We start from the raw sequence: 27593 nt of genomic DNA, 5'->3' as shown, positions 1-27593 counted from the left end.
AGTAAAGATATAGAAGATATTTTCAAAAGACCCAAATAAAACTTCTAGAAATGAAAGCTATAACTTCTGTAATAAAAAATACACTAAATAGAATTAATGACAAATTAGACAATGAAGAAGGAAAGGCCAGCAATTTGAAGATAAAGCATTAGAAAATATGCAAAATAAACCACAGAGAGAAAAAGCAAATCTAAAAAGTTAGGAGTATCAGTAAGCTGTGGACAACCTCAAGCACACTCATATATAGGTAAATGAGGTCACTAAAGGAGAAGAAAGAGCATACCAGAAAAAAATTCTGAAGAAACAACGCTCCCAAACTGCTAAACTTGATGAGAATTATAAATCCACATATCCAAGAAGATCAATAACTACCAAGAAAAGGAAACATGAAGAAAAGTGACCAAAGTATATTAAAATCTAATTTGTCAAAACCAGTAACAAAAAATCTTTTTTAAACATTTATTTATTTATTTTAGATGTAGAGTTACAGACAGAGAGAGGGAGAGACAGAGGGAAAGGTCTCCACAAATGGTTGCAATGGCTGGAGCTGGGCCAGTCTGAAGCCAGGAGCCAGGAGCTTCTCTGGGTCTTCCATGCGGGTGCAGGGGCCCAAGGACTTGGGCCATCTCCTACTGCTTTCCTAGGCCATATCAGAGAGCTGGATCAGAAGTGGGGCAGCCAGCACTCCAAGCGGCGCCCATATGGGATGCTGGCGCCGCAGGCGGATGCTTGACCTACTACGCCATAGCACCGGCCCTAGATAAAAAAAAAAAAGAAATCTCACAAACATCCAGGGTAAAAGGACATGATGCATACCAAGGAGAAAAGATAAGGATGACATAAGATATCTCTTCAGAAACAACACAAACAAGAAGACAGTAGATTAGCATTTTTATGTCACTAAGAAGAAAACATGCCAATCTATATACCTGGAAAAAATATCTTTCATAAATGAGGGCATGAGAAGATTATGTATATGTCATTTTCCCCATTCTTTCCATTAAGTACAGCTAGAAATGATAAAAAATATATACAAAATGAATATAAGAAGACTCAAAAAGAGAAGAGCTCCAAGCTTCAAACATAAAGAAATGGTAGGGGTGGGCACTGTGGCATAGTGGGCTAAGCCTCCGCCTACAGGGCCAGCATCCCATATGGGTGCCAGTTCAAGACCTGACTGCTCCATTCTGATCCAGCTCTCTGCTATGGCCCAGGAAAGCAGTAGAAGATGGCCCAAGTCCTTGGGCCCCTGCACCTGCATGGGAGACCCAGAAGAAGGTCCTGGCTCCTGGCTTCAGAATGACCCGGCTCTGGCTATTGCAGCCATCTGGGGAATGAACCAGCAGATGGAAGACCTCTCCCCACACCACGCCTCTCTGTAATTATGCCTCTCAAATAAATAAATCTTTTTAAATGATAAGGAGACAGAAATGCTGATTACCACGATTTGATCAGTACATAGTCTATAAAGGTCTTGGAATAGCACACCACATCCCATAAATCTGTAAAATTATTGCATGTTAATCACAAAACATACAAAACCTTTGTGGAATGTTAAAAAATTTGAATTGTCTTTTAAAACAAAATACTCTGAAAGTTGGAGAGAAGAAGGTGTACCAGTAAGGGCCTTGAGACCAAAGAACGACACAGTGATAAATTCCCTGGGTTTTCTTCTTGCCTCATACATCCCAGACTGGATACTAGAAAAACAGCAATTTAGAAACACCAATGGGCACCAAAAACTCCCAAGAAAATCATGTTCTCTCTAGCCAAAGGACCAGAAAATAAACAACCTATTAAGACCAAAAAAAAAATATTTTAGACAATAACTGTTCTACAGCCAAACAGCAGAGGAAAAATTGCATCCCCTGAACTGTCAGCAAAGACCAGCTGAAGATCCTAGATTTCTATACTTCTCCTGCTATGAGTTGCATCAACATACCTCCAACAGGGTGCTATCAAAGAAGGCTTAGTAAGGAGCCTGGATTTGTACTCCTGTGTGTTTGAACTTGTCTGTATGCATAATTATGTCAGTTAATTCTTTAAAATACATCTCTCTCTTTATATAAACCCAGCCTAGTACTCAAACAGTATTTTTCACTTTGTGTTTCTATGTGGGTGCAAACTTTTGAAATCTTTACTTAATATATGCTAAACTGATCTTCTGTATATAAAGAGAATTGAAAATGAATCTTGATGTGAATGGAAGAGGGGAGGGAGAGGGAAAGGGGAGGGTTGCGGGTGGGAGGGAAGTTATGGGGGGGAGGAAGCCATTGTAATCCGTAAGCTGTACTTTGGAAATTTATATTCATTAAATAAAAGTTAAAAAAAAAACCCAGCCTGTTGGTTTTAGTTCTCCAGAAAACCCAGACTAATGCAATATAAGATAAGGTAGAATTCAAAGTAAAAAAAAAAAAATTACAAGCACATAGAGGGACATTGCAATATGATAAAAGGATCGACATACCAAAATGAGATAGCAATGCTAAATACATATGCACCAAACAACAGACTGTAAAATATATGAAGCAGGGTGTCTCAACATTCTGGCATAGTAGGTTAAGCCTCCACCTGACACCAGCATCCCATATGGATGCCAATTCAGCTCCCTGCTAATAAGCCAGGAAAGCAGTGAATGATGGCCTAAGTGCTTGGGTCCTTGCACCCACGTGGGAGACCTGGAAGAAATTTCTGGCTCCTAAGCCGGTGCCGCGGCTCACTAGGCTAATCCTCCGCCTTGCGGCACCGGCACACCGGGTTCTAGTACCGGTCGGGGCACCGGATTCTGTCCTGGTTGCCCCTCTTCCAGGCCAGGTCTCTGCTGTGGCCAGGGAGTGCAGTGGAGGATGGCCCAAGTGCTTGGGCCCTGCACCCCATGGGAGACCAGGAGAAGTACCTGGCTCCTGCCATCGGATCAGCACGGTGCGCCGGCCGCAGCACACCGGCCTTGGCGGCCATTGGAGGGTGAACCAACGGCAAAGGAAGACCTTTCTCTCTGTCTCTCTCTCTCTCACTGTCCACTCTGCCTGTCAAAAAAAAAAAAAAAGAAAGAAAGAAAAGAAAAGAAAAAAAAAAGAAATTTCTGGCTCCCAGCTTTGGCCTGGCCAAGCCCAAGCCATTTCACCCATTTGGAGAGTGAACTAGCAGATGAAAGATTCTCTCTCTCTCTCTCTCTCTCTCTCTGTCCCTTCTAATCTCTCTGTTACTCTGCCTTTCAAATAAAAAATCTTTTAAAAACAGCTAAGAAGACAAAACTTCTGGAACAAAATAATATTTCTATTTAACAAAATAAATATTTCTGACTTGGGAAAAATATATGAAGCAAAAACAAATGAGATTGAAGAGAAACAGACAGATGCACACTTATAGTTGAAGACTCCAATATGCCTTGTTCAACAATAGATAGGACACCTAGGAAATAATTAGGTATAATAATTTCACAATATCACCACATAATATTTAATCATCAGCACTCTACTCATCAACCATAAACTACACATTCTTTTTGAGTACTCACAGATCATATTTTGGGTAATGTAACGAATCTAAACAAATTTGGAATAATTGAAATCATTCAGAATATGTTTTCCTTTTTTTTTTATTTTTGACAGGCAGAGTGGACAGTGAGAGAGAGAGACAGAGAGAAAAGTCTTCCTTTGCCGTTGGTTCACCCTTCAATGGCCGCTGCTGCCGGCGCTCTGCTGCCGGCGCGCTGCGGCCGGCGCATCACGTTGATCCGAAGCCAGGAGCCAGGTGCTTCCTCCTGGTCTCCCATGCAGGTGCAGGGCCTAAGTACTTGGGCCATCCTCCACTGCCCTCCCTGGCCACAGCAGAGAGCTGGCCTGGAAGAGGGGCAACCGGGACAGAATCCGGCGCCCTGACCGGGACTAGAACCCGGTGTGCCGGTGCCGCAAGGCGGAGGATTAGCCCAGTGAGCCACGGCGCCGGCCCAGAATATGTTTTCCAACCACAGTGGAAACAAATTAGAAATCAATAACAGAAGTTATCAGGAAAATCTCTAAACACTTGGACACTAAGCAATGCACTTATAAATAAACCATGGATCTTGAGCTCTTTATAAAGCATAAGCAGAGTTCAGAGGAACCAGAAGGACACTGGGACTAGTAAGAGGAAGCCATTACATCCACAGGTTGAGAACGAGTGTAAAACAGTATAAACCTGGCAGAAAAGGTCTCCCTAGGGGCCAGCACTGTGGCGCAGTGGGTTAAAGCCCTGGCCTGAAGCGCCAGCATCCCATATGGGCGCCGGTTCTAGTCCCAGCTGTTCCTATTCTAATCCAGCTCTCTGCTATGTCCTGGGAAAGCAGTAGAAGATGGCCCAAGTCCTTGGGCCCCTGCACCCACTTGAGAGACCTGGAAGAAGCTCCTGGCTCCTGGCTTCGGACTGGCACAGCTCCGGTTGTTGCAGCCCTCTGGGGAATGAACCAGCGGAAGGAAGACCTCTCTTTCTCTCTCTGCCTCTGCCTCTCTGTAACTCTTTCAAATAAATAAAATAAATCTTTTTTTTTTTTTTTTCAAAAAAACGTCATCCTAGCAGATACTTAGGAAAGGAACATTGTAATAGCTAGCACATGGTTCAGGACAAAAAGCTTAAAGAATAAACAGCCATATCACATTAGTTTTCTCCTGGGGAGCATTTACACCACTCCATTCTGTAGCCATTCCTAGAATTGTACCCATATATCTCAACTCCAGAATTCTTTTTCACCAATTTTCCTATGATCTTTCCTAGCCCCAGATTATCAATCCATTCCTCCAGCCACTGGACATGAATTAATATGAATAATATTATTCTGAATAATATGAATAATTAATTAATTAATATGAAAGGACATTTCTTCTCCCTAACAAAGTGAACAACTAAATGTTCTTCCTGGAACTCTGCCCACTGGGAGGGTTTCACTGAAGCCTTTCAGGACCATCCTTGAATGAAGCTGTAATGCAGTAGCTAGCCGTCGACTTCTGTTGTGGTTTCAGGTTTGTATATGAAGCAGAAGTGTGCTGTTTCCTCCTCTCTTACTTGCTTATGCAAGCGAACTGCCTAGGAGGCCATCAGGTGAGTTTCAGAGACAGGTGTTGAAACAGGAAGAGTCAGTAATATCAGAGATGATCTAGTTCCTCCGATACTTTCTTTGTGCCTCCTGTTTTGGTCTACTGTCATACTTAACATTCCGCTTAACAGGAATAACACAGCACATATTCCATGGAACAGATTATACCAGTTCATGATGAAAATTGTGGCGGGAGTGCATAGTCACTTTATATACCACGTGCAGGAGTTCAGTCTCATCCAAAACCAAATAGCAAGTCCAAAGCTGCTTTTCAACTGGTGACTAGCTAGCAGAAGGTGTGCTTAACTATGTTCCTAAATCTGTATATATAAATACATGAAACTTGTATAACGAAAATAAAATTAAAAAAAAAAAACTAGGAGTCTGTGCTTTTCTCATGGTGTTTTCCAGCAGATCCATACTGCATGCCTAATTACACAATTACTTATGATCCTATTTTGTCTAATGACTCATGAGACAAGATGGTTTGATCGATCTGCTAGAGAGCCTGCCTTTGCCCCAGGCCCCACTCTAAACTAGCAGTTTTATGGGCACTCCAGCAAATGGGAGAACATAATTTGCCCAAATGTGGTGTAACTTGCCTCCAAAGTCTGAAGAGGTCCCACATCTTCTGTGTGCCTGATTGGTGTAAGGTGCAACAAAGTAGATAGAAGACTTTTCTCTCTCTCTCTGCCTCTGCATCTCTGTAACTCTGCCTTTCAAATAAATAAATAAATCTTTTAAGAGAGAGAGAGAGACATAGACAGAGACAGACTGAGATCATCCAACCACTGCATCACTCCTTCAATAGCTGCAGCAGCCAAATCTGGACCAGGCTGAAGCCAGGAGCCCAGAACTCCATCCAAGTTTCCCATGTGGGTGGCAGGAGCCCAAATACTTAGGTCGTCTTTGCTGCCTTTCCAGGCACATTGGCAAGGAGGTGGATTGGAAGTGGAGTAGCTGGGCAGTCAGCTATGGAATGCCAGCATCAAAGGCAGCAACTTAACCCATTGCTTCACAAGGCTGGCCCCAGGTCACTGTGTTTTGTTAAGGAGTAGTAGCTCATTCTTTGTATAGCTATCCTATAGATTTTTTCGTCTTTAAAATTTAATTTTCATTAACACAATAGTTGTATACATTTATGGGGTTATGATTTGTGTTATATTTTAATACATGTATACAATGTGCAATTATAAAATCAAGGTATTTATCACTTGCCTCTCCTTAAACATTTATGATTTTTATGTGTTGGGAAGCTTCAAATTGCTGTTTTGTAGTTCTTTGTAAAGTATGCCACAATTTTTTAATCTGTTTATCTGTTCATAACTTTAGGATTGTTTTCAGTTTGGGGCTTTCACAAATAAAGCTGCTAAGAGCATTAAGACAAGTCTTTGTGTGGACATGAATTCCTATTAATTTTGGATAAATATCTGGGAGTTGAATGGCTGGATCATATTGTAGGTGTATGTTTAACTTTTGAAGAAGTTGCTGAGCTATTATCCAGAGTGAATGCATAATATTACATTCTCTTTTCTTTAAAAAATCTTTTATTTAATAAATATTAATTTTGAAAGTATAACTTTTGGATTATAGCATTTTTCCCCATAACCTACCTCCCACCAGCAAACCATCCCATCTCCTACTCCCTCTCCCATCCCATTCTTCATTAAGATTCATTTTTAATTATCTTTATATACAGAAGATCAACTTAGTATATACTAAGTGAAGATTTCAACAGTTTGCACCCGCACAGACACACAAAGTATAAAGTACTGTTTGAGTTCTAGTTATAGCATTAATTCACATAGTACAACACATTAAGGACAGAGATCCTACATGGGGAGTAAGTGCACAGTGACTCCTGTTGATTTAACAATTGACACTCTGATTTATGACAATCAGTAATCACCCGAGGCTCTTGTCATGAGCTGCCAAGGCTATGGAAGACTCTTCAGTTCACAAACTCCTTATTTAGATAAGGCCATAATCAAAGTAGAAGTTTTCTCCTCCCTTCAGAGAAAGGCACCTCCTTTCAAAAGAGGAAATCCAAATGGCCAACAGACACATGAAAAAAATGTTCAGGATCACTAGCAATCAGGGAAATGCAAATCAAAACCGCAATGAGGTTTCACCTCTCCCTGGTTAGAACGGATTACATACAGAAATCAACTAACAACAGATGCTGGTGAGGATGTGGGGAAAAAGGGACACTAACCCACTGTTGGTGGGAATGCAAACTGGTAAAGTCACTATGGAAGACAGTTTGGAAATTCCTCAGAAACCTGAATATAGCCCTACCACACGACCCAGCCATCCCATTCCTCAGAATTTACCCAAGGGAAATTAAAATGGCAAATAAAAGACCTATCTGCACCTCAATGTTTATTGCAGCTCAATTTAAAATAGCTAAGACATGGAATCAACCTAAATGCCCATCAACGGAAGACTGGATAAAGAAATTATGGGATATGTACTCTATAGAATACTACACAGTGGTAAAAAAAATGAAATCCAGTCATTTGCAACAAAATAGAGGAATCTGGAAAACATCATGCTGAGTGAAATGAGCCAGTCCCAAAGGGACAAATATCATATGTTCTCCCTGATCTGTGACAACTAACAAAGCACCTAAAAGGAAACCTGCAGAAGTGAAACAGACACTATGAGAAACAATGGCTTGATCAACCCTTGTCCTGTCGAGGAACAGCTTACTATTTTATTCTTTTTAGTATTTTCTTTTTCTACTTAATACCATTGGTTGAATTCTTTAATTAACACACAATTATTCTTAGGTGTTTAAATTCAACTGAAGATTGATCCCTCTTAACAATAAGAGTGGGAATAAGAGAGGGAAGAAATGTACAGTTTGGCACACTCACTCAGACTTACCCCTAAGGGTAAAGCTAGAAACGTACCATGGGACTCCAAATCCCATTAAGTTGGAAGGTACCATCTTACTAGTTAAAGTGATCAGTTTAAGTTCATAATTGATAACAAAGATAGGATTATTTGTCAAAGGAATCACATAAATAAGGCCAGTGTCTGTTAATAATAATCGATAGAATTAAAAAGGAGAGAATAATCCAACATGGGAAGCAGGATACACAGCAGACTCATAGAATGGCAGATGCCCCAAAACAGCACTCTGGCCTAGAATCAGCCCTTAAGGCATTCGGATCTGCCTAAAAAGCCCATGAGAGTTTCTCAGGCATGGAAAGCCAAGACACTATGGCAAAAAATGACCTAAATGAAAGATCTCTGTGATTAATATTACATTCTCACAAGCAGCATATGAGAGTCCCAATTCCTCCACATCTTTTGCCTGTCTTCTATAATGTTAGACATTCTAATAGTCGTGTAGTGGCAACTCCTTGTTCTCTTAATTTGCATTTCTTTGACTAATGATTTTGAATATTTTTTTTGGTATTTGACATCTATTTATCTCACTTTGGTAAACTGTCCAAATATTTTATCAATTGAAATTTGGGTTGTCTTCCTACAGTGGACTGCTGAGACACTTTTATATATTCTGGATACAAGATATTTATCAGACACATGCTTTGCAAACGTGTTCTCCCAGCCTGAAGCTTATCTGATCATTCTCACAATAGTGTTTATTGAAGTTGTAAATTTTGATAAAGTCTAATACATATTTTTTGTTGCAATAACTAAGAAATCTTAGCTGAATCCAATGTCACATAAACTGTCTCCTGTTTTCTTCAAGATATTTCATGGTTTGGGGTTTTGCAGTTACAGCTATGATCTATTTGGAGTTAAACTATTATATATGGATCGAAATTCACTTCTTTTGCTTATGGATATTCAATCATTGAGAGTCATTTGTTGAAAAAACTATCATTTCTCATCAGAATTACCTTTCAGCCTTTGTAAAAACTCATATATATGTATACATATATATTTGAATTTATTTCTAGAATCTCTCTTTTTTCCATTAATCTGCTTGTCTGTCTTTATGGTGATACAACATTGTCTTAGTTACTGTAGATTTATAATAATTCTGGATATCAGGTTCTATAAGGCCTTTAAGTTTCTCTCTTTCAGAGTTGTTTTGTCTATTCTAAGTCCTTTGCCTTTTCATACAAATGTTTTCAAAGATTATTTATCAATTTATTTGTTGATTTAAAAAGCAGAAAGACAGAGAGAGAGGAAGAGACAGACAAACAGAGATCTTCAATCCGCTAGTTCACTCCCTAAATGGCCACTAACAACCAGATCTGGACCAGGCTGAAACCAGGAGCCCAAAACTCCATCCTGGTCTCCCACATGGTGGCAGGGGTCCGTGTACTTGGGCCATCTTCTTCTCCCTTCCCAGGCACATTAGCAGAAAACTAGAGCTCAAGCAGAGCAGCTGGGACTCAAGCCAGCAATAGGATATAGGATGCTCGTGTTGCAGCAGCCTAATCTGCTTGGTCACAATGCCAGCACCCAACACAAATTTTAAAATCAACTTGTCAATCTCTACCAAAAAATTGCCTGCTAGAATTTTGACTGTAATCCCATCAAATCTGTAAATCGATTATCTTAACGACAAGTCTTTTGACCAATAAGTAAGAAATATATCTATTTTTAGGTTCTTCTAATTCATCTCAACAACATTTTGTGATCTGCAGTGTGTTAGATTTTTCATATTGTTATCAGATATTTCACATTTTCACACCATTTTAAATGGTGCTTTTTGTGTTTTAACTTTAGATTGATTGTTGTTACTGTATGGGAATAAAATTAATTTTTGAACACTGATTTTGTACCTTGTAGCTTTCCTAAACTTACATGTTAGTTTTAGTTGTTCTTTTATAGATTCCATCAGATTTTATGCATAGATGATCACATCATGTGCTAGTAAAGCCATTTTAAATTCCTCCTTTCTCATCTGGATGCCTTTTATTTATTTTTCTTGCCTGATTGCACTTGATAGAACCTCGATACAGTGTTGAATAGAAGTGGTAAGAATAACAACCCTGCCTTGCTCCTGATCTTAGCTGTAGGTTTTTTGAAGATGTCCTTTATCAGGTTGAGGAACTTCCTTTACATTTTTTGTTTTCTCAGATTTTTGTACAAAACAGGAATGGATATTGATTTTGCCAAATGCTTTTACAGTGTCTTAATATAATCAAACATTTTTTTTAGTTTGTAGTATGATGAATATCATTGTTTGATTGTTTTCATAGCTCTTCACTCCATATACAGTTTTTCCACTTTCATAACATTTACAATCACACCCTAGCTATCAAATCCAAATTTTAAGGCTTGTACTGGACAGACATTAAAGAAAGAGTTTAATTTACATGTATGGAGATGGCAAGAGAGCACCTTTCCAGTAATGAATGACATTTCTGTTGTTTCAAATCCTTGTCGATATTTGGTATGGTTACTTTTTCTAGGTTTGGGTCATTTTAATAGGTATGCAGTGGTGTCTCATTGCTGTTGTGATGTGCAAACCTCTAATAACGTATCATGTCGAGAATTTTTACATATTTTATTTGCCATCAGTATGTGTCCCTTGGTGAAGTGTCTGTTCAGGTCTTTTGATCATTTATGAATCAGGTTGTTAATTTTCTTAGTATGAACTTTTAAGAGTTCTTTGCTGGGGCTCACGCTGTGGCACAGCAGGTTAACGCCCTGGCCTAAAGTGCCGACATCCCATATGGGCGCCGATTTCAGACCTGACTACTCCACTTCCGATCCAGCTCTCTGCTATGGCCTGGGAAAGCAGTACAAGATGGCCCAAGTCCTTGGGCCCATGCACTCAAGTGGAAGACCTGGATAAGCTACTGGCTCCTGGCATCAGCTCCGGCCGTTGCAGCCAATTGGGAGTGAACCAGCAGATGGAAGCCCTCTCTCTCTATCTCTGCCTCTCTCTCTCTCTCTCTCTCTGCCTCTCCTCTCTCTGTGTAACTCTGACTTTCAAATAAATAAAATAAATCTTAAAAAAGAGGTCTTTGCATATTTTAATAGTCCTTTATGAAATATGTCATTTACAAATATTTTTCAATGAGATATAAATAAAAAAGAAAAATATAATAATAGAAATTGGCTATATGTAAGTACATAGAGAGAGAATGCCTTTTGAGACCTGAGATAACAACATAGTTTCAAATATCCCTCAACAAAATACTTATTAATTACAAATGTCACAATAATCCTAACAAATACCACCTTACCTAAGTGATGTAGGTGAACATCACCAGCAATGGGAAAAAAATGAAGTTGCTCCACTTTATACAATTCAATAACAAAAGCAGAACACCCCTTTTGCAGTATTCCTGTCAAAGATGTGAAAACTTAAGGTAATCACAAGGAGAAATTCAAATAGAAGACTACTGTACAAAATAACTAGCTTGTATATTCAAAAGTGTCAAGGCCACAGAAGTTAAAGAACAACAAAGGAATGGTTCCTAATGGATGAATAGTAGAAGGAAATGACAACTAATTGTAGGATAAATGATTTCAAATTGGATCCTTTCTTTTTAAAAATGTATTTTGACGGTATGTGAAATTTAATTGATGTCTAAGGATTGAATATTAACAATATATTAATGTTAATTTCCTTATTTTGATGTGTTGGAATTTAATAGAATATCTTACTTTGTAGGAAATACAAAGAGGCTCCAAAAAGTTTGTGGAAAAAATACACATTATGAAAAAATATGTATGAATTTCAATTTTTTGTAATCAATACGTCTTATCTTTTATATGACTTTTGCATGACTTTCTAAAGTCCTTTCAGACATACCAAATCGTTCAGTGGCAAGTGTTTGGTCCAGCAGTTTAGACACTGCTTGTGACACCTACATCCCATATCAGAGTGCCTGGCTTCAAGTCCTGGCTCTGCTTCAGATTCAAGCTTCCTGATAATTCACACCTTGTGGGGGCAGCAGGTGTTGGCTCAAATACTTGGGTCCCTGCAACACACATAGTAGACCAGGATTGAGTTCTGAGTTCCAGACTTCAGCCTGGCCCAGCTTTGGTTGTTGCAGGCACTTGGGAAGTGAACCATTGCAAGGAAGAGATATCTCTGTCATCTGTCTCTCCCTCTTTCAAATAAAAAAACAAAAGTGTTTGCGGGAGATACAACACCTCCAGAGAAACAAGTTCAAGATATCTATTGTACAAATAGTAACTATAGTTACACAGCAACAACATATTGATAACAATATAACGGTAACTACAGTTACAGAGTAACAATATATTGGTAACAATATAACAGTAACTATAGTTACATAGTATAATAATTAATAACAATATATTGTACACCTAAATTGTTCAGAGTGGATGGTAAAAGTGATCTCACCCTGGAAGAAGCTCCTGGCTCCTGGCTCTGGATCAGCGCAGCTCCAGCTATTGCGGCCAATTGGGGAGTGAACCAATGGATGGAAGACCTCTCTCTCTTTCTCTGCCTCTCCTCTCTCTATGTAACTCTGACTTTCAAATAAATAAATCTTTTTAAAAAAGTGATATCTCTACAAATAAATCATAAGTATGTGAAGTGTTGCATGTTAATTTAGTTTAGACATTCCACAATGTACACATATTTTATTTTTTTAAAACTTTTATTTAATGAACATAAATTTCCAAGGTACAGCTTATGGATTACAATGGCTTTTTCTCCCCCATAACTTCCCTCCCACCTGCAACCCTCCCCTCTCCCGCTCCCTCTCCCTTTCCATTCACATCAAGATTCATGTTCAATTCTCTTTATATACAGAAGGTCAATTTAGCATATATTAAGTAAAGATTTCAACAGTTTGCACCCACACAGAAACACAAAGTGAAAAATACTGTTTGAGTGCTAGTTATAGCATTAATTCACATAGTACAACACATTAAGGACAGAGATTCTACATGAGGAGTAAGCGCACAGTGACTCCTGTTGTTGACTTAACAAATTGACACTCTTGTTTATGGCGTCAGTAATCACCCTAGGCTCTTGTCATGAGTTGCCAAGGCTGGAAGACTTTTGAGTTCACTGACTCTGATCTTACTTAGACAAGGTCATAGTCAAAGTGGAAGTTCTCGCCTTCCTTCAGAGAAAGGTACCTCCTTCTTTGATGACCCGTTCTTTCCACTGGGATCTCACTTGCAGAGATCTTTCATTTAGGTGTGTGTTTTTTGTTTTTTGTTTTTTGTTTTTTTTTGTTTTTGGCCAGAGTGTCTTGGCTTTCCATGCCTAAAATACTCTCATGGGCTCTTCAGCCAGATCCAAATGCCTTAAGGGCTGATTCTGAGGCCAGAGTGCTGTTTAGGGCATCTGCCATTCTATGAGTCTGCTGTGTATCCCGCTTCCCATGTTGGATCGTTCTCTCCCTTTTTTATTCTATCAGATAGTATTTGCAGACACTAGTCTTGTTTGTGTGATCCCTTTGACTCAGTCCTATCATTATGATCAATTGTGAACAGAAATTGGACTGGTGAGATGGCATTGCTACATGCCACCTTGATGGGATTGAATTGGAATCCTCTGGCACGTTTCTATCTCTACCATTTGGGTCAAGTCCACTTGAGCATGTCCCAAATTAATGTACACATATTTTATAACATCATGTTATAAATCTTAAATATGTATAATTTTTATTTGTCCATTTAAAAATAAAACAGAAAAATGGGTGGGGCATCATGGAGTATTGGGAGAGAACTTTGGGTAGGGCAAGAAGCAAAAATGGCTGAGGGTATCTTGTGAGTGGCTATGGGATACCAGGTGACACAGACCCTCTACGGTGTCTATTGGCCCAGATGAGGGAGCTGGTAACAAGACTCTTGGGCTCCCTGGTATAGTAGAAAGTGCAGGGCTCGGTGGTCAAAGCTTGAGAGGAGGTCTCAGACAGTTAGGATGAAGATGATGCAGAAGATGAAAATAACATTAATAACAGATCTAGTCTATGGGGCTGGTGCTGTGGCATAGCATGTAAAGCCACTGCCTGCAGTGCCAGTATCCCATATGGGTGCTGGTTCAAATCCTGACTGCTCTGCTTCTGATCTAGGTCCCTGCTAATGCACCTGGGAAAGTAGTAGAAGATGGCCCGAGTACTTGGGCCCCTGCTCCCACATAGGAAACCTGGAAGAAGCTCCTGGCTCCTGGCTTCGGACTGGCCCAGCTCCACCTGTTGTGACCATTTGGGGAGTAGACCAGCAGGTAGAAGATTCTCTCTCTCTCTCTCTCTCTCTCTCTCTTTGTAACTCTTTCAAATAAATAAATCTTTAAAAAGTATCTAGGTCAGATAGACTGTCGGCAAAGTAGCCAAAACAGTTGTCTTAACAGTAGTTTTCATGAAATTTTAAAAACGACTCTTCTATACTCATTACCACTGACATGTTAGGAAGACTTGCACTGTTATTTGGAAAGGCATTTTGTTCCCCTGGACAATTTTGTCAAAGGGAAAACTGTTTCTTCTGTCTCTACTGGAGAAAGATAAAATAAGTGTTAAGAAATGGAGCTTGTTTTCTCAAGTGAAAAATAAAACTCAAGCCATGGAAATAAAATAGGATAATAAATTCAGGCCATGGAAATAAAATGGAATATTTAATAATATATAAAATCCTCTAAGTTGGAAACTGACTTTTTATTGTTTTCCTTTTTTAAAATAACCATTAAAATGTGATGTCTATATCTTTTAACTTCCGCTTTTGTTATATAAAGTACATGTCATGATTCATAAGCAGTAATACTTCCAAGAATTGACATGAGCAAGTGGTGAAAATTAGACATTAAATGACGGTCAATTATTTATACGTAGAAGGAAAATGAGGGAATAGAAATACTCATCAAAAGAATTCTTGGAAGAGACCCATGAAAATCTTGAATTCACACTTACAGTGATTGTAACGACAGGCAGCGATACCCGTACTCAATGAATGTGGACTAATGTTCTGACGTGTCTTGTACCTTAAGAGAGCCAGATGGCATATGCTTTTGTGCTGATATGTTATGCGTGCACACACATACATAGCGCCTTAGGTAAATAATCTATGTTGACAGTAACTTGGGTATTTGCTTTCCTCCCGTAGGCATACTTTGATTTTACCTAAGAAATGATTATTGAATTGGTTTGAAAATATATATCCCGCAAATATACATGAGTGTATGTTCTTTTCTATTTTTCAGTTAGGACTGGGGCATTTTTTATTTACTATACATCTTTCCTGATCATTTCAGACAGCTAACATGCAAAGAAATCAAGTAGCATGTACAACGGAAATAGAAATACTTGCAGTCATAGAATTTTAGAGTTGGAAGTAACTTTACAAATTATATGATTTATTTCAGAGATAAATTGACTCTTGGAATAGGTATTTGCCCCAGGTTACAGAGCTAACCATTGGCAGAGCTGGGTTGCATACCTGGCCTGTAGATTTTTTTTTAAGCTGTTAAAAGGTTAGAGAAATTATTCATTAACTTTTGTAAATCACCTTTATTTTGAAATAATTAAAATGATTATGATAGTACTTTCCCAGTCACATTTTCTGAAATCCATAGCTTACAAAGTGTATTCTATTGGGACCAGCGCCATGGCTCACTTGGTTAATCCTCTGCCTGCAGCGCTGGCATTCCATATAGGCACCGGGTTCTAGTCCCGGTTGCTCCTCTTCCAGTCCAGCTCTCTACTGTGGCCCGGGAAGGCAGTGGAGGATGGCCCAGATGCTTGGGCCCCTGCACCCGCATGGGAGACCAGGAGAAGCACCTGGCTCCTGGCTTCGAATCAGCGCAGTGCACCGGCCGCAGCGGCCATTTGGGGGGTGAACCAACAGAAGGAAGACCTTTCTCTCTGTCTCTCACTGTCTAACTCTGCCTGTCAAATAAAAAAAAGAAAAAAAAGTGTATTCTATTAAGAAAACTCAATTTACATGCCTTTTTATATCCTTAAAATATTATTTTACTAAGTGTTCTAATGTAGTCACAACAGTGCCACTAGAAAATAAGTTATAAATGATCAGGAATTATTTGTTTATCTTATGGTAATGCTTCTAATATTCAACTCGCTACAGTATTATAATATTATTATGTTTATGCAATCAAAGAAAAAACTTTTCTGTAATAGATTTTTAAAAGATCATATTGTTAGATTTACTGCTGAATTTTGTTTCTGAGCATTTTATGTCTCCTTTGTTTAGTTAGTGTATTTATGAAGATATTTCAAGGTTAAAAAGCAAAGAAAAAAGAACATTAGCATCATCCCAGAAGTATCAGTTATTATCTGCCAAAGATAATTGCTATTCTGATTTATAACACCTGAGATTTGATTTGGCTCTTTTAGATCTTTATATAAATGAAATGCCACAAAAATGCATTCAAGAGTGATGGAGTAACATGTTGGCAACTGAACTGCAGGAGTTCAAGAAATAAGTACTTTACTTTCAAATATTCTGTAAGTCTTAACAAAAGATAAAATTAAAAGTCTTAGCAAATATATTGACAATATTATGAAGAATTAAATGGAAAGTTTATAGTAAAAATACAGTAACCAAAATAAAAACCTCAGTGAATGGGCTCAAAAGAAGAATGAAGAGGACAAAGGAAAGAATTAATGAATTTAAAAATGGAATAGTAGAAATTAATTAGTGCAAATGACAAGAGAAAATAGATTGGGGAAAATAATGAACAGAGCTTCAGGGATACGTGGGACAATTTTTTAAACGATTTAATATTTATATCTTTGGAATTTCAATGGAGTTCCATGAGAAGAGAAAGAGTGTAATACTGAACAAAATATGTGAAGAAACAATGGCTGCAACATCCAAAGTTTGATCAAAATAAACCTACAAATTTTAGGCAAATGAACAAACCTCAAATGGGATAGAGTTAAAGAAATCTAAACTAAATGATATTAAAATTGAACTGCTGAAGAATAAGAAAAGAAAAAAATTATTTAAAGTAAGCAGGGATAAACAATGGATCACCTATGGGACTGGCATTGTGGCTCCATGAGTTAAAGCCCCAGCCAGCTGCACTGGAATTCTATATGGGGGCCAGTTCAAGTCCTGGCTGCTCCACTTCTGATCTAGCTCCCTGCTAATGTGCCTGGAAAAGCCGTGGAAGATGGCCCAAGTGTTTGGGCCCCTGCACCCATGTGGGAGACCCAGAAGAAGCTCCTGGCTTCTGACTTCAGCCTGGCCCAGCCCTGGCCACTGCGGCCATCTGGCGAGTAAACCAACAAATGGAAGATTTTTCTCTAAATAAATAAATAAATAAATCTTTAAAAATTGATCACCTATAGGCAGAAATTATTTAAATGGCTGTGTGTTGTGTCCGTGTTCGTGCTGTGCAGCTGCACCTTCCACACAGGTTCCAACATTCTTCTTCCTTTTATAGCATTTCCAGTGTAGTTTTCTCTCCAATTCTCCCCTGAGAGTGCACTTCCTACACTTCCTTTTTATGATTATTTTTCCCTAGCTTAGTGCAGTATGCCATTCCCTAATCCACTATCTTGGAATATCTGCCCAACTTTTGCTTTCAACCATCAGATATATTTTAAGGAACTCGGGAAGAGAAGAATAATCATTATATTTACCCAAAAATTAACATTTATGTTTCCTTCTTGATTGTCCACAATTTCCCCTCCATTGAAAGAAATTCTTTTAGCAATTTGTTTTAGAGCAATTATACTGGCTATGAATTCTGTTAGTTTTCCTGCATTGAAGATGTCCTCATTTAATATTCATTGCCAGGTGATATTTTTCACTGGATATGTAATTCTACATTGGAAGTTATTTTCCTTTTTTCATTTGAAGATTTTGTGTGCCATCTTTCAGCTTTCATGTTTTGGTATATATATGGATATAAAGGAACATTCCTCAACACAATCAAGGCAATTTATGACAAACCCATGGCCAGCATCCTATTGAATGGGGAAAAGCTGGAAGAATTCTTTCTAAGATATAGAACCAGGCAAGGATGCCCATTGTCACCATTGTTATCTAATATAGTCCTGGAAATTTTAGCCAGAACCATTAGGCAAGAAAAGAAGATCAAAGGCATACAAATTGGAAAGGAGGAAATAAAACTATCCCTGTTTGCAGATGACATGATTCTACATATATAGTGGATCCAAATGAATCTACTAATAGACTATTGGAACTCGTAAGAGTTTGGTAAAGTGTCAGGATATAAAATCAGCACAGAAAAATCAATAGCCTTTGTATACACAGACAATTCCATGACTGAGAAAGAACTTTTAAGATTAGTCCCATTAACAATAGCTCCAAAAAGAATTAAACACCTTGGAATAAATTTAACCAAGGATATCAAAGATTTTTATGATGAAAATTACAAAACACTAAAGAAAGAAATAGAAGAAAACATTTAAAATGGAAAAATCTTCCATGTTCATGGATTGGAAGAATCAACATCATCAAACTGTCCATACTGCCAAAAGCAATTTACAGATTAAATATGATACAAATCAAAATACCAACGACATTCTTCGCAGACCTAGAAAAAATGATGCTAAAAATCATATGGAGGGGACCAGTGCTGTGGCGTAGTGGGTAAAGCTGCTGCCTGCAGTGCCAGCATCCCATATGGGCTCCGGTTTGAATCTCAGCTGCTCCACTTCAAATCCAGCTCTCTGCTATGGCCTGGGAAAGCAGTGGAAGATGGTCCATGTCCTTGGGCCCCTGCACCCACATAGGAGACCAGGAAAAAACTCCTGGCTCCTGGCTTCGGATCTGTGCAGTTCCAGCCCTTGCAGCCAATTGGGGAGTGAACCATCAGATGGAAGACCTCTCTCTCTCTCTCTCTCTCTAAACTTTCTCTCTCTCTCTCTCTCTCTCTCTCTCTCTCTCTCTCTGCTTCTCCTTCTCTCTGTGTGTAACTCTGACTTTCAAATAAATAATCTTTTTTTTTATTTAATAAATGTGAATTTACAAAGTGCAACTTTTGTATTATTGTGGCTTTCCCCCCCTACCTCCCTCCCTCCCGCGGCCCTCCCCTCTCCCGCTCCCTCTCCCATCTCGCCCTTCATCGAGTTTCATTTTCAATTACTTTCATATACAGAAGATCAACTTAGTATACACTAAGCAAGGATTTCAACAGGCTGCCCTCACACAACCACACAAGGTATAGGGTATTGTTTGACTAGTAGTGTTGTTTTTAAGTTTCATAGTAAAACACAATAAGGACAGAGATCCTTCGTGGGGAGCCTGTACCCAGTGACTCCCGTTGTAGATTTAACAATTGGCACTCTTATGTATGACGTCAGCAATCACCCGAGGCTCTTGCCATGAGCTTTCTAGGCTATGGAAGCCCCTTGAATTCACCAACTCTGAACTTGTTTAGTCAAGGCCATATCACAGTGGAGGTTCCTTCCTCCCTTCAGCGAAAGGCGCCTCTCTCCTTGATTGCCTGTTCCTTCTGCTGGGGTCTTGTTCACCAGGATCTTTCATTTGGGTCATTTTTGCCACCATGTCATGGGTTTCCATGCCTGTGAGTCTTTCATGGGCCTTTTAGCCAGATCCGAATGCCCCAAGGGTTGGTTCTGAGGCCTGAGTGATGTTTGGGGCGTTTGCTATTCTATGAGTCTGCTGTGTGTCCTGCTTCCCCCGCAGGATCATTCTCTCCCTTTTAATTCTATCCTTCATCGATAAATACATCTTTTTTAAAAAAAATCATATGGAAGGGCCGGCTCTATGGCATAATGGGTAAACCTGCCACCTGCAGTGCTGACATCCGATATGGACGCCGGTTTGAGACCCAGCTGCTCTACTTTCGATCCAGCTCTCTGCTGTGGCCTGGGAAAGCAGTAGTCATGGCCCAAGCCCTTGGTAGACCTGGAAGAACTTCCTGACTCCTGGTTTCAGATCTGCTCAGCTCCAGGCATTACAGCCATTTGGGGAGTGAACCAGCAGATGGAAGACCTCTCTCTCTCTCTCTCTGTGTGTGTGTGTGTGTGTGTGCGTGTAACTCTTAACTTTCAAATAAATAATAAAATAATAAAATAAATCTTTAAAAAATGGCTCCAATTACATACAAAAGGCAGAAAAAGGAAAACAAAGAAATGAAAAACAAAGACAAATAAAATGTTAGTGTTAAACCCAAATACATCAATAATCATAAACAAATATTGGTCTAAACAAGGGGTCAAAAATTTTTTCTTAAAGGTAGTAAATATTTTAAGTATAATAGCCATATGATTAGTGTCACAAGTACTCAACTGTACTGTTGAAGTTCAAGAGCAGCCACATACAATACATAAATGAATAGACATGGTTGCATGCCAATAAAACTCAGTACAGAAACATGCAACTGGCTTGCAGGACATAGGTGGCCAACCCTTGGTCTAAACACACCAATACAAAATAAAATAGATGATAATAATGGGCACAAAAATATGACCCAAATGTAAGAAACACATTTCAAATATAAAGATACAGGCAGGCTATAAGTAAAGGGATAGGAAAAATACACCATGGAAACATGAATCAAAAGAAGCTGTAATAGTAAGTTTTAAATGCTTCTTGGGACAAGCAACATTCCAGAAAGAAAATTAACAGGAAGATCTGGGGCAGGGGGGAAAGACAGCAATATAATAAACTCACACATCCCTGGAGACTGGAAGACTGTTTACACAAGGCAGTACACACAGTCAGGAGAAAACAGAGAAGGACCTAGCTACTTTTTGTCAAAAGGTAAACAAAAGGCCTTGTATATGAAGAAAGTGAAACCCAATATGGCCGGCGCCGCGGCTCACTAGGCTAATCCTCCGCCTTGTGGTGCCGGCACACCAGGTTCTAGTCCCGGTCGGGGCGCCGGATTCTGTCCCGGTTGCCCCTCTTCCAGGCCAGCTCTCTGCTGTGGCCAGGGAGTGCAGTGGAGGATGGCCCAGGTGCTTGGGCCCTGCACCCCATGGGAGACCAGGAAAAGCACCTGGCTCCTGCCATCGGATCAGCACCGTGCGCCGGCCACAGTGGCCATTGGAGGGTGAACCTACGGCAAAGGAAGACCTTTCTCTCTGTCTCTCTTTCTGTCTCTCTCGCTCTCTCTCACTGGCCACTCTGCCTGTCCAAAAAAAAAAAGAAAGAAACCCAATGCCCAATGAAGACTTGAAACTGCCAGAGTTTCTTTAAAAAAAAAAAAGATTTATTTATTTAGAAAGTCAGTTATAGAGAGAGGGGTGAGACACATAGACAGAAGACAGACAGACACACACACACACACACAGAGAGAAAGAGATCTTCCATCCACTGATTCACTCTCCAAATGTCTGCAATGGCCAGCACTAGGCCAGACAAAAGCCAGAAACCAGGAGTTTCATCTGGGTTTCGCACATGGGTTGCAGGGGCCCAAACGCTTTGGCCATCTTTTGCTGCTTTTCACGGGACATTAGCAGGGGGCTGGATTTGGAGTGGAGCAGCCAGGACTGGAGTCTGCAGGCACAGGATGCTGGTGTTGCAGCGGCAGCTACAATGCCAAACACACACACACACACACACACAAAAGCCCCACGAAGAGACACAGAAAGCTTTTGAAGATGACAGGTATGTCTATTACCTTAATTGTTGTGATGGAATCAGAAGTGTATGCATATGTCAAGATCATCAAACTGTATGTTGAACAAGTGCAGTTTCCATTATATATCAAATATACCTCAATAAAGCTTTTCTTAAAAAAAGACTGCATAATTATCTTAATGAATATGCAGAAAAACATTTGAAACAATCCAATCCCCATTCACGATTTAACATAAAAACTTTCAGTTAAGAATAGAAGATAACTGCCTCAACTTAGTGAAGAACATTTATGAAAACTTAAGGCGTAGGTCCACTGTTGTGGTGCCGGCATCCCTTATGGGCACCAGTTAGAGCCCCAGCTGCTCCTCTTCCAATCTAGCTCTCTGCTAATGTACCTGGGAAAGTAGTGGAAGATGGTTCAAGTACCTGGGCCTATGCACCCACAAGAGAGACCCAAAAGAAGCTCCTGGCTCTTGGCTCCTGGCTTTGAACTAGCCTGGTGCCGGCCATTGTGTCCATTTGAGGAGTAAACCAGCAGACACAAGATCTCTCTCTTTCTCCCTCTCTCTCTATAACTCTTTCAATGAAATAAATACATCTTTTTAAAACTTCCAAAGAATCCGTATTAAAAATTCTAAAAATACCAATGAGTTACATGATGTCAATATTTTTTAAAGATTTATTTTATTTATTTGAAAGACAGAGTTACAGGCAGAGAGAGAGAGAGAGGTCTTCCATCTGCTGGTTCACTCCCCAGATGGCGGCAATGGCCGAAGCTGCACCGATCTGAAGCCAGGAGCCAGGAGCTTCTTCCGGATCTCCCACATGGGTCCAGGGGCCCAAGGATTTAGGCCATCTTCTACTGCTTTCCCAGGCCATAGCAGAGCTGGATCGTTAACCTGCTGGACCACAGCGCTGGCCCCTGATGTCAATATAATTTAAAAAGTAATTGTGGGCCGGCGCCGCAGCTCACTAGGCTATTCCACCGCCTTGCGGCGCCGGCACACCGGGTTCTAGCCCCGGTCGGGGCGCCGGATTCTATCCCGGTTGCCCCTCTTCCAGGCCAGCTCTCTGCTGTGGCCAGGGAGTGCAGTGGAGGATGCCCGGCTGTAGCGGCCATTGGAGGGAGAACCAACGGCAAAAAGGAAGACGTTTCTCTCTCTCACTGTCCACTCTGCCTGTCAAAAAAAAAAAAAAAGCAATTGTGAGTCCATATACTAGTAACAAACAATTAAAAAAAGGAAATTAAGACAATTTAAATCACAATAGCATCAAAAATAATAAATTATTTTGCAATGTATTTAACAAAAGAACTGCAAGAATTGTACAGTAAACATAAGAAAACACTGGAAAAGAAATTAAATAAAATTTATATAAATGGGGAGAGAGTCTAAGTTCATGGGTTGAAGGAATCAGTATTTTTATCATGACAGTCCTCCCAAAACTGACTTATAGATTTAATGAAATCCCTATCAAAATCCTAGAAGGCATTTTGCAAAAATTAACAAACTAATCCTAAAATTTATATAGAAAAACAAAGGATCCTGAATACTCAAAACAATTTTGAAGAGGAGGGCGCTGTGGCATAGCAGGCTTAGCATAGCTGTCTGCAATGCCATCATCCCACAGGGGCACAGATCATGTCCCAGCTGCTCCACTTCCAATCCAGCTCCCTGCTGGTGGCCTGGGAATAGCAGCCGAAGATGGCCCAAGTGCCTGGGCCCTGCTACCCACATGAGATACCTAGAGGAAGCTCCTGGCTCCTGATTTGGGCCTGGCTCAGCCCTGGCTGCTGTAGCCATCAGGGGAGAAAACCAGTGAATATAAGATTTCTTTCGGCAGGTGCCGTGGCTCACTAGGTTAATCCTCCGCCTACGGCGCCTGCACCCCAGGTTCTAGTCCCAGTCGGGGCGCTGGATACTGTCCTGGTTGCTCCTCTTCCAGGCCAGCTCTCTGCTGTGACCTGGGAAGGCAGTGGAGGATGGCCCAAGTGCTTGGGCCCTGCACCCGCATGGGAGACCAGGAGGAAGCACCTGGCTCCTGGCTTTGGATCGGCGCAACGCCAGTCAAAAAAAAGATTTCTGTCTTTCTCCCTCTCTCTGTTAACTCTGAATTTCAAATAAATAAATAAATATTTTTAAAAATATTGAAAAAGAAGAGTAAACATAAAGGACTTGTACTTTCCAATTTCAAAATACGAAGTTACAGTGAAGAAAATGTGGTGCTGGCTTAAGGGTAGACATATAGATCAATGGAATAGAATTGAGAGTCCAGAAATAAGCTTTGAGATCTGTGTAATGCTTCTTGGTAAAAATGCCAAGATAATTCACTGGGGAGAATGGGGAGTGGTCTTCTCACTAAATAGTTCAAGGATCACTAACTAATTACATGCAAAAAAAAGAATGAAACTTATCCATACAAAAAAATTCGAAATTAATCATAAACCTAAACCCAAGAGATAAAACTAAACTTTTTAGAAGAAAACATACGGAAAAAGCATTCAAGACTTGGATTAAGCAAAGTGTTCTTAAATATGACATCAAAACATGATTCATAAAAGGAGCAATTAAATATAATTTCATTAAAATTATAAACAATTGTACTTCAAAAGACACCATTAAGAGAAAAAAGGCAAACTAAACACTTTGTGAAAAAACTTGCAAATGAATTTCATATGAAGGATTTATATCTGGATTATATAAAAATATGTACAATTAAATAATAGGAAGATAATCAAATTATAAAAATGAGTAAATTATTTATATAGACATTTCAACAAAAAAGATAAGAATAGCTAATAAGCATATGTAAAAATTCTCAACATGATTAGTAATTAACAAAATGAAAATTAAACCACAATGAAATACCACTTCACAGACAACACTAAAATGGCTATAATTTAAAAAGCAAACAATGGGCCGGCGCCGTGGCTCAGTAGGCTAATCCTCCACCTAGCAGCGCCGGCACACACCGGGTTCTAGTCCCGGTCGGGGCGGTTGCCCCTCTTCCAGGCCAGCTCTCTGCTGTGGCCCGGGAAGGCAGTGGAGGATGGCCCAAGTGCTTGGGCCCTGCACCCCATGGGAGACCAGGAGGAAGCACCTGGCTCCTGCCTTCGGATCAGCGCGGTGCGCCGGCTGCAGCACTCCGGCCGCAGCGGCCATTGGAGGATGAACCATCGGCAAAGGAAGACCTTTCTCTGTCTCTCTCTCTCACTATCCACTCTCCCTGTCAAAAAAAAAAAAAAGCAAACAATGGGGCTGGCACTGTGGCACAGCGGGTTAATGCCCTGGCCTGAAGCGCCAGCATCCCATATGGGCACTGGTTCTAGTGACGGCTGCTCCTCTTCCGATCCACTCTGCTATGGCCTGGGAAAACAGTACAAGATGGCCCTTGTCCTTGGGCCCCTGCACCTGCATGGGAGACCCGGAAGAAGCACCTGGCTCCTGGCTTCGGATCGGCGCAGCTCCGGCCATTGCAGCCATCTGAGGAGTGAACCAGCAGACAGAAGACCTCTCTCTCTGTCCTACCGCTCTCTGTAACTCTTTCAAATAAAATAAAATAAATCTTAAAGGCAAACAATGATTAACGTTTAAAAAGGATTTGAAGAAACTGTAGTCTTCATAAATTGTTGGTAGAAGCGTAAAATAGTGCTGTCTCCTTGGAAAATAATTTGATCCTTTGATAAAACATAAATTTTCCATGTCATCCAGCAATTTCACTCCTAGATATCTATGCATGAGAAATAGACACATTTCTCACTGAAATGAGGTTTCTAAAATTGAATTCGAGGGGCCAGTGCTGTGGCACAGTGGGTTAACTCCCTGGCCTGAAGCGCCGGCATCCCCTATGGGCACCGGTTCAAGACCCAGCTGCTCCACTTCTGATTCAGCTCTCTACTGTGGCCTGGGAAAGCAGTAGAAGATGGCCCAAGTCCTTGGACCTCTGACCCACTTGGGAGACCCAGAAGAAGCTCCTGGCTCCTGACTTCAGATCGGCACAGCTCTGGCCGTTGCGGCCAATTGGGGAGTGAACCAGTGGATGGAAGACCTCTCTCTCACTCTCTCTGCCTCTCCTCTCTCTGTGTAACTCTGACTTTCAAATAAATAAATAAATCACTCTAGCCTTGGAAAAGAACTGTTAAAAGCCTCAGCTCTGAGCATGTTATCACTTACAGAACTTTCCCTTTTATCTGCTCCTGAAGTACTATGAACTTCAGTCCCACAAGGTCGTATCTTTCTTCAAAAGAAAAAAATCAATGCTCACAATACGAAAATTATGCAACTTGTTGACATACTGCCAGCTCCAGTCCCAATAAGGCCAAATATTTCTCTGAAAGAAAAATGTACATTCAAAACACAAAATTTCACAAGCTTATTTCTAATAACCCTTTAGTCCCATTGTCACAAGTTTATTCAACTTCCATAATTTTGGTAGTCATGTAGCATAGCAGAACTTGTAGAGCTTATAGCTTTGTAGTTTTTCTCTCATAGATCTCTCATGTCAAGGACACATATTTCAAAGCTTTAACAGTTTGTGCCGGCATTGTGATGCAGCATGTTAAGCCGCCACCTGCAATGCTGGCATACCACATGAGTGTTGGTTTGAGTCCCAGCTGCTCCATTTCTGATCCAGTTCCCTGCTAATGCACCTGGGAAAGCAGTGGGTGACAGCCCAAAGTGCTTAGGCCCCTGCAACCACGTGGGAGACCTGGATGGAGTTCCAGGCTCCTGACTTTGGCCTGGCCCAGTCCAAGCCATTGTGACCATTTTGGGAGTGAACCAGCAGATGGAAGCTCGCTCACTCTCTCTTTCTCTCCCTCCCCTCTCTCTTTGAAATAAAACAATAAATCCCTTTAAAAGACAGTTTCTTAAGTAATATTAAGATTGGAAATTTTGTTTTCTCAATTAAGTATTATTAGTTATTTGATTAAGGGAGACAAATATTAATTTAGACACTTTGAAGCCCGTGAGCACTGATTTTTTACCCAATTACTTTCCAATGCGTTTAATGTATAGCACAAACTCAGCGTCAAAGCTCTTCAACTTAGAAGATTTAGCTTCTTGATTCTAAGCAGGTGAAGAGGACGAACACAGTTTTAAGATCAATATAAATGCTTATAATAAATTCTGGTACTCAAAATCATCACAGTTTAAGAAACTAGCTGCTTCTTCAAAGAGGGGTCAGAAAAATTGGAGCATCCTTTTGCTCTTCACTTTTTGCGCCTTTATATAATTCTTTGGCATTTATCTATTTCTCCTGGCTTTGCAGGCCCTATATCACCAACAGATCCCAGAGACTGTTTAAGGCCAGGAAAGTCCCCTGTATCCATGCCTCTTCACATTGACTTCCTTGGAACTGAATTGCCTGGGGGACTTGAAAAATCCACCAGACATCACAGTAGGCCTTGCAACAGGCAGATCCTTTGAGAATATGGATTATTTGACCTGGCATATCTTTCCCCATCACCTGGGGGCCACCATCCAGGCATGAGGAGTTATGAAATAATGATGAGGTGTCCATCTAACAGATCATCACTATGACAGTGCCTGAATCCCATATGGGTGCCAGTTCAAGTCCTGGCTGCTCCACTTCCGATCCAGCTCTCTGCTATGGCCTGGGAAAGCAGTAGAAGATGGTCCAAACACTTGGGCCCCTGTACCCGATTGGGAGACCCAGAACAAGCTTCTGGCCCCTGGCTTCAGATCGGCATAGCTCTTGCTGTTGCGGCCATTTGGGGAGTGAACCAGTAGATGGAAGACTTCTCTCTCTGTCCCTCTCACTGTCTGTAACTCTACTTCTCAAATAAATAAAATATTTTTTAAAAAAAGAACCCTGACAAAAGACTACTTTGTCCTAATCCCTCCTCTTCCTTAACTTTTTACCCTCCCCTTTTACTACTGAGGAGTAATGCTTACATTTCTCAATATCATACCTGTCTATTTAATAACTCTGTGTACAGACCTGTTATAGGTATACCCTCTTCTCCTTGCTTGACCCTGATGAACCACTGAACATTTATCCATCACTGTATATCCATCCATCACTGTATATATATATATAC

The 27593-nt window shown here is 40.3% G+C and overlaps 2 long non-coding RNA genes across 2 annotated transcripts in view; both read right to left on the bottom strand.

Annotated features, from left to right (window-relative positions):
• Positions 1-447: 447 nt before the first annotated feature.
• Positions 448-27593, bottom strand: part of LOC149119611 (uncharacterized) — a 53205-nt gene continuing 26059 nt past the window's right edge. The window contains exon 2 of the long non-coding RNA XR_016228179.1: positions 448-756. This is a non-coding gene — a long non-coding RNA (uncharacterized LOC149119611). The remainder of the gene's footprint in view (positions 757-27593) is intronic.
• Positions 22198-27593, bottom strand: part of LOC149119612 (uncharacterized) — a 30738-nt gene continuing 25342 nt past the window's right edge. Inside the window, exon 3 of the long non-coding RNA XR_016228178.1 lies at positions 22198-22710. This is a non-coding gene — a long non-coding RNA (uncharacterized LOC149119612). The remainder of the gene's footprint in view (positions 22711-27593) is intronic.

This window comes from Oryctolagus cuniculus, chromosome X (assembly GCF_051225735.1).
Source record: "Oryctolagus cuniculus isolate XC-2025 breed Fujian yellow rabbit chromosome X, ASM5122573v1, whole genome shotgun sequence".
NCBI lineage: Eukaryota > Metazoa > Chordata > Mammalia > Lagomorpha > Leporidae > Oryctolagus > Oryctolagus cuniculus.
This window is presented reverse-complemented; position numbering and strand designations above follow the sequence as displayed.